The following is an 8,859-nucleotide window of genomic DNA, read 5'->3' on the forward strand; positions in this document are numbered from 1 at the left end:
TGATTGTCGCGTATGAGTACATGATGCTGTAAATGGTGACCGTATATGGGTTTTTTATGCTAAGATTAGCCAACCAGATCAACTCTGTTTATGTTGGCAAGGCTTCTAACAGATCTAAACATGCATTAGAGATGGCAGTTAATTAGGAAACTCATCCTCATCCTTAGGGCTGTACAACGGGATCGTCTCCTTTAAACCTGACTCTGACTCGTCTAAGTAAACAAACTGAGCTTGATCAGGCATTCAAGCTTGATTAAGCTTGTCTAATTATGTCATGTGGCTGACTAATTTTAGGATATATATTATTTTTGTTGGCTTTTAATCATTAAACTTGCTTTTAGCTAAGTGGGTAATGTGTATACTGTGTATTAGGCTCAAGCTCAAACTCAAACTCAAACTCGAGCTGAGTTTGTACACAACTTTTCAAGCTCGGCTCGAATTCGAGCTGAGCTTTTTGAGCCTGAGCTCCGCTCGAGGCGGGCTTGTATGCACCCCTACTCAGAAGTACCTCCGTGGCTCTTCTCTCCAGCAAATGGCGGTTAATTAGGAAAAAAAATGGTCTACATCATGAAGGCCACTCTTAAGAATTGTCATTAATGAGTTAACACAAAATTGTGATCAATAAGTGAAATTGAATAACAATCAATTATAGAATGCGATAAATTGTTGACCCAAAGATTTATTTTTTTATAGGATTCTCTTTGTTCTCATCTACGTATGTTTTCTTTAACATTTTTATGAACAATGGAAATTAAAAAATAAGCCTTGGTCTTTTATAATATTATTGCTTTCTTTTACGGCAATGTTATGAGAGTTTTCAATATCATTGCCTTCTTTCACGACAATGTTATGAGTTTTCTTTTATTAATCCAAAATATTTGAAAAAAACTCTTCTAAAATATTCGTATACAACATCCTGCACCTTTTTTTTTTCTGAAAGGCAAGTTGGCGTAAGGCAGACCCCACCCGTTATGATTCAACATACCACTGGGTTTTGAACTTGCAACGTTCCATCACAAGGAGACGTGCACTGATAGCTCCTACCAACCACACGGGCCCCCCATTGGTGACATCCAGCACCTTTACTGCTGCAAATGATCAAACAAAGAAAAGAAAAGGAAAGAAAAGAGCAACTCTAAGACATGGACTCCTTGCTATTTGCTATGGTTATTTACTTTTCAATCAAGTTCAGCCCTTCTAAGTTTTGGGTTGGGTTCCCATGTTCCTGTTCCGCGATCCAACACCAAACATGAAGCACTGTGCAGAAAAGAATAAAATAACCTCTCCCACGCAACTATAGATGTATCTTAGAATAGCCTCAATCAGAGTGAAACCATCACACAGAAATTCTAAGTGTTTTGGACCATAACTTGATAGCATCACTAAAAATTGGTACGCTTTGAATAAACAATGTACCTGCTAAATGGATGGTGGGGAGGGTGGTGGAGCTTCTTCGGTACCGTTTTCGAGGAGGTGGGTGGTGATGGATGGTGGGGAGGGTGGTTTTTCGAGAGGTGGGTGATGGTCGTGATGAGACGGATGGTTGTGGTGGAAAATTATCATGGAGTGGTGGTGGTGGAGCTTCTTCGACACTGTTTTTCGGGAGGTGGGTGGTGATAGATAGTGGTCAATGGTGGGGAGGGTGATTTTTTTGGAGGAGAGTGATGGTGGTGCTGGTGAGATGGATGGTGGTGGAGCTGAAACTTTTTTGGTAGAGTTTCTCTGGAGATAGGTGATGGTGGTAGTAGTGGTGATGAGATGAATGGTAGTGATGGATGGTGTAAAATCAGGAGAGGGTGGTTTTTTGGGAGGTGGGTGATGGTGGTGGCAGTGAGATGTGATGAGATGGGTGGTAGGGAGTGTAAACCATCATTTTATTTTTTCTTTTGGTAGAAAACATTCCTTCACTCCAGTGTTTTTTATCAAAAAAATGTACTTTTTAGAAAAACTCTCCTAACAAAACAGTCTCAGTTGGAAAGGTTGGAAAACTGTACTGTTTTTTTTTTGCTTTGTATCACTTTTCCAACATCTTTCTCACTTTCAAATATGCCCCAAGGGTTTTACCAACCAGAGTCCCAACTAGGTGCCAACTAGGGATGGCAGTGGGGCGGGGCGGGGCGAAGGACAAGGTCTCCAACCCCACCCCGCCTCAAGATTTTATCCTCCACCCCCGCCTCCATCCCCGGACAGGGATGGATTTTATCCTCCACCCCCGCCTTCATCCCCGTTTCATGTCCTCCATCCCTGGTTCAAACGGGGATGAGGCGGGGCGGGGATATTACGGGGAAAAGTGGTCAGGGCGGGGTTGGGGTGGGGATCGTGGCAGGGAAAAGTGCACGTCCATCCCCGGACGGGGATGGATTTTAATTTTCGTCCCCGCCTCCATCCCCGTTTCATACCCTTTATCCCCGGTCCAAACTGGGCGGGGTGGGGCGGGGCCTCGCTTTCCCCCGGTCCACTGCCATCCCTAGTGCCAACCAGGATGAAGGGTTTTTTTTTTCCTGGACTACCAAAAAATAATGTAAGGCTAGTCTGGAAAGTCCATTTGTGTGCCCCGATCAGCGGGTTGGAAAGAAACCCGCTGACATTTCAGTTTTTCTAAAACGCACAGATTCCATAGCTTCTTTTCATTTTTGACGAAGAAATGATGTTTTCCGAGATCGGTGAACCATGCCTTTTGTGCTTACTGTAATTTCTCGCGATTTTTCCCTTTCTATTTATTGATGAGTGAGCGATGTATAATCGCGGTGACACCGAGGACAGCAACGTTGTTCCCCATTGCATTTGGTTTGCATATTGTACATTTTTGTTTCCTTGAAAAAAAAGGGGCTGCTCCTTCTATAAAGGCACTAATTCCAATTGAAAGTTACTTGAAAACTTATAGAAATATGATACAAGAGATAGCTTCTTATTTCTTTTGAGAGGCAAGGGCTTAGGCACACTCCACCAATTACTATTCAACGTACCACTGGGGTTTGAACCTGCAACGTCCCACCACAAGGAGACGTACACTGACAGCTCCTACCAACCACGCGGAGCCCCATTGGTAAGAGACAGCTTCTTAGCCCTCAAGGACTTTGGTGCAGTGGAAGGGGCCTCGGCCACTACTAGACGGGTGGTCAGGGTTCTATTCCCATGAGCATCAACCCCTTGCTACCTTAGAACAAGGGGTGTGCCATGCCTTTACACTGTTAGGACAACAACTATAAGTACAGTAAGCTTCGCCAATGCAACTAGGCCTCTGATTTTGATGGTGGTTTTCCCATCCTTTATAGAAAAAAAGAGAGATAGCATCTGACTTTTCTTGAGATGAACTTTAGATACTGTTAGAAAATGAGGCACATCGACTCATAAAAGTGTTCAAAATCACATGATAGGCATGCCAAATTTAATATGGACAATAAATCTTCAGCTCAGAGTGAAGAGTTACGGCAGAAACATGTTTTTGGATTTTGAAATAACTTGTTTGAAAAGTAAGGCCAACTTTGAAGGCATTTTTCACATTTCAAATCGTTGAATTTGGTTCTAAACCTAAAAGACTATTGTAAATCTCGAGTTATATGCATTTTCTCGTGATGTGTCAGAAATGATCTAGCTTGGTCCAGCTTTTTTGACCCGAACCAAATTCAGATCCAAATCCATTGGATCAACACCATTGAGGCCCACTGGCACTAATCTAACATGGATCGAGTCTGATTTGGATCAAGTTTGACCTGACCTAGATCCAAATTCATCTGAATTTTTCATTGGCATCAATCTATATGGGTTTGGACTCGATTTGACCCAGATGGCCAAATCTAGTGAGGGATCGACACTAGTGATGCCCAATGGCACTGACTCAAGTCGGTGCCAGTGCTTCACACTAGCCATTGGGTTTGGATCTGATTCAGACTCAATTTGATCCGATCCAACCCATTTTAAGGGGATTAGTGCTAGTGCCTCCCATTGTAGCCAACTTCATTGGGTCCAGACCAGATCTGGATCCAATATGATCCAAACCTGACCCATTCAACCTGGGTCAGCACTAGTGTTGCCCATTGGCAGCAACCTAGATCGGTGCCAATGGCTCTCACCAGCGCCAACCTAGGTCAGCAATAGTGAGACCCAGTGGTGCCAACCTGGGTAGGAAGCCTATAAAACCCCCGTTGAGCTTAGTTTTTGCAACATCTTGAGCTTGGGTGAGCTCCTCCACCTGAATGTATGCCTTGGGTTGAGAATTAGGAGTATCCACCTTCCTCCTTCATTTCCTTTGTGTTGGGAAGTGGCTCCACTAGGTAATTTTAGATTCCTTAATCCTTAAGATAGGTTATTTTTCCTAGGTAGCTTAGTCATCTTAGGTAGTTTTCCTAGGCTAGCTTTCCCACTTGGTTGGCCACCAAGTTTAGAATAATTTGCTTTTACTGCTTCTCACTTAGGATTTTCTCATGCTTTAATGTGGGAAAATTCTATGTTTACTACTATAACTTAAAAATTTCTTTTCCTAGCTTAGTAGAGTGGTATGCAATGAGTTGTGGAGCCTGATTCAGAATTTTTGCCCTTGCAGAATGGGGGGGGTCTGGGGGCTCCCCCCGACACGGGTCCCGCTGCACATTCAGCTGGCGGGGGTCCAGGGGGGCCCGCCCTTGGCGGGGTCTTAAGAGGGCAGCGCCCCCCAGAAGAAAATTTTTCTTGAGCTTATATTTGAGACCCAGTTTCTTATGAATCAGACCAACTTGTTTAGGTTTAGGGTTGTCGCCCTTGCCTTGTATAAATTCTTTCTTTTCTTTTTGTCTTGTATCTGTCGAGAAAGAGCAATAAAGTTTTTTCTCTCGACGGCCGTGATTTTTTACTCTCTTTCGGATTTGAGGGAAGGTTTTTCTACGTAAATCTGTGTGTTCTTGCTGTGTTTTGTTTTCCTTCAATTATTTCTTGCTTGCGATTTTCCTAACAGTATGTCCAATTGGAAATGTTCTTTCCTAGGTAAGATATCTGGTTAGAGAGGAGACAAACTGCCAGATTTTTTGCTCATGGCCAAGTGGTAAGACTCTGTTTATGCAATGAGCGAGAGTTAGGGATTTTTGGAGAAGATGAGGGAGAGGAAGAGATTCATCTTTCTCGCTGATCGTCCAATATTTTTTGGTCTTTTTTTACATCTAAACTAAGGTACAAGTTTCTCTCTAGATTCATATGAGAAGAAAGAGATTAAAATCACATTCATGTGAAATTTTAGATAAGAAAATAAAATCTAATTCAAAAACATATAAACATATGCCTTGATTCACAATTTCATGTATTATTATTTGATGAAAGCACACCATTGTTTTTCCCTGTTTAAGCATGTATTAATCTATGTTCAAGTGGTCGATCTCTTCCTTTTAGGAGAGCATGCTGAATATATATATATATATATATATATATATATATATATATATATATATATATATATATATATATATATGGGATGACCATGATTTTTCTATGCTCTTGAAAAAAAAAAATAGATGTTTATTGTTTGGGATCAGATTTGATCCAAACCTGGCTTGCCGATTGGTCTATAGTTATTTTTTGTATTTTTGGCTGATCAGATCGGCACCCTGTGTGGGTGTAGTTTGGTCAAACTTGCCGTGTGTGCATAGTTGATCAGATTTGGTTAAGACCTGCCATAAGTTAACTTGATGACTGAGATTAGATTTGTTTTCAAGATTTCTGGATATGCTGAATTCGTTGGCTGTTGAAAAATCCGATGCTATTACAATCAAAACTGTTTTGATGATGTTATGTTATGGTAAAACAAAAAGCAGGTTTAATGCTGTTACGATCAAAACTGTTTTGATGCTGTCAAAACAGGTTTGATGTTGTTATGTTATGGTAAAAATAAAAAACAGGTTTGATGGTGTTATGATCAAAACTGTTTTGATGTTGTTATGTTATGGTAAAAAACAAAAACAGGTTTGATGTTGTTATGTTGACAGCTGTCAACACTATTTTTTCTGTTATGCAGTCGATCTTCAAACCTGGATTTCTTTGTTATAAACCACCATTGGAACTGAATATATGCTGTTATGGGGATTGTTATCAGATTGATATATGTATGTCTTGTTGACTAATTTTCCAAACTGATTATTTTGTTAAAAGTGTTGGCCGTTATCGGACTGTATACACATATTTAATTGCCTATCAACAAATCTGAATATTTTTGTTATAAGTGTGGACTATCATCGATTGTATAAAGATGGGTTTACTTAACCTTTTACTATGGCCATTGACCTTAGTTAATACTTAAGAATAGAAACCCAATACCCCACGCTCTGTCTCCCTCTCTCTTTCTCTTGTTCTCCCTCGAGAAAAAAGTGAAAAGAATATCATCAGGATAGTGTCTATATTCACCCAAATACTCATTTAATTTTTTTGTTTACCTCAAAAATTTGAGATGGGTAATTTTTTTGCTAACATAGAGATGGGGAATTTGGGGTTTCTTCTTTGCTTGTATTTTGATTATGGGGTTGGTGTTCTTCAATTTTCTCATGATTTTTGTGGACTTTTGGGCGTATTCTATCATTTTGGTTTTTTTGATTGGTGTGATTGTTTTGGTGAGTTTATTACATTGATCTTTAGGCATCTTTCTTCATCTCCGTCAGAGATTCCGATCTCACTCATTTTTTTTTTACTCATTTTCCCATCAATCTTCATTAATACTCATTGTTGGATGGATTATCAGGGTTTCTATAGCGATACGATGGTTCTTTGATGATTATGTGTGATTACGACTTGTTTTCTCATCGATCCTCTAGATTTCATCATGTAATTGGCATTTCTATTATGTAATTTGGCCATCTCGTGGAATATTAGGGTTTTCTGATTTTGTATGGATCATTGATGAATTTCTTGAATTCGATTTCGGTTTCTTGCTACTTTGGTTTCATGAAATGTCAGGGTTTTCTATGATCCTCGATGGATCGCTAGATTTCTTGAATTCGATATCAGCTTCTTGCTGCTTTAGTCTCGATGATCTTCAAGTAGCTACGTCAATCTATATCTTTCCATTTTTTTTAATTTTAGTTTGTCTTGGTGCACTCACGATTAATAGAAAAACAAGCCTAATGCCTTGCTTTCTTTCTTTTGTTGCTCGTTCACTTGTATCAACCCACCAGGTCTCTGCTGCTCTATCTTGATTTGAAGGTAGGTCAAGCATCTCCATCACTTCCCTCTTCATACCCGTTCACCAATAACTCCTTTCCAGATCCTTGCACATCTTGGTACTACTAGGGTGGATGATTAATCTGCTCATGTGGGACTCATTCAGAAGCTCTTCACGAATCTACGGGTCGCTGAGCACCCATAGTCTGTGCCCAAAACATATGCTCTCATCTTCTTCCAGATGCAAGGCTGACTCATCCTGCTTACATGCATCTAACATCTGTGTAAACTGTGAATCCTCTTGCTGTTTCTCGATAATCGATCAATCAGCTCGGTCCTCACTACAATACTGAATATGTTACTTATTTACTGATCTGATCCGAAAGGACTACACTCAATAAGATCCTCAGTCAGGCTCTACAGACTAGACAAAATACTACTCACTTTACGGCTAAGGATGTCTGCCACCACATTTGCCTTTCCTGGGTGGTAAACAGTTGTGAATTCATAGTCTTTTATGAATTCAAGTCATCTATGATGCCTCATATTAAGTTCATTTTAAATGAAAAGGTATTTGAGACTCTTGTGGTCGGTGTTGCTCACCGTACAAGTAGTGCCTTCAAATCATCAAGGCGAATACAACTATTGCCAATTTTAGATCATGAGTAAGATAGTTCCTTTCATGAACCTTCAACTGTTGAGAAGCATATGTGATCACCTTCCCATGCTGCATAAGAATTCCTCCTAGTTTGATGCATGAGGCATCCGTCTATACTACGAAACCTCTTTGCCCAGATATTAAGGTCAAAATTGGATTTGAGGTGAGCTTCTCTTTCAGAGTCATGAAACTCTCCTCGCACTTGGCATCTCATATTAAATTGGTTCCTTGACGTAGTAACTTGGTCATGAGTAGGGCAATTTGTGAAAAATCTCAAATAAAACACCTATAGTACCAAGCTAAACCCAAAAAAATTACAGATCTCAATGATGTTTTTAGGTGGCTCACAATTCAGAACTGTCGCCACTTTCAAAAGTCAATGCACCGATCTTAAGAATTCATTATAATCATCAAGAATTCAAAAAAAATCCTCAAATTTGATTGAAATTAGATCACTTACCTTTGAATGATCTATGAATACTCTATCCTTTGAGATCACATGACCCAAGAATATAACCTCCTCGAGCCAAAACTCATACTTAGAAAACTTAGCGTATACCTGGTGTTCTCTAAAGGTCTGCAATATTATTCTCAGGTGATTTCTGTGCTACTCTAAATCCTTCAAATACACCAAGATATCGTCTATAAAAACAATTACGAAAGAATCCAGATAAAGTCTGAACACCTTGTTTATGAGATTTATGAAAGCTACCGAGGTATTCATGAGTCCAAATGGTATAATCACAAACTCATAATGCCTATAATGTGTCCTGAACACGGTCTTAGAGATGTCTTCATCCTTTATTCTCAACTGATGATATCTAGATCGCAAGTCAATCTTGAAAAATACCTTCAAAACACTATTAACTTAGTTAAAAATCTAAATTTTTATGTTCTTAATTAAGGTATTAAATTAAAAAATTCTTAACCTTAGACCTCTTAAGTTGATCGAACAAATCTTCGATCCTTGGCAACTTTATGATTACTTGGTTAAGCATCCTATAATTGAGGCATAACCTCATCCTCCCGTCCTTCTTTATGAAGAGGACTGCTCATGGCGAAACACTAGGCCGTATGAATCCTCC

The sequence above is a fragment of the Nuphar pumila genome, chromosome 17 (assembly GCF_984573655.1).
Source record: "Nuphar pumila chromosome 17, dmNupPumi1.hap1.1, whole genome shotgun sequence".
NCBI lineage: Eukaryota > Viridiplantae > Streptophyta > Magnoliopsida > Nymphaeales > Nymphaeaceae > Nuphar > Nuphar pumila.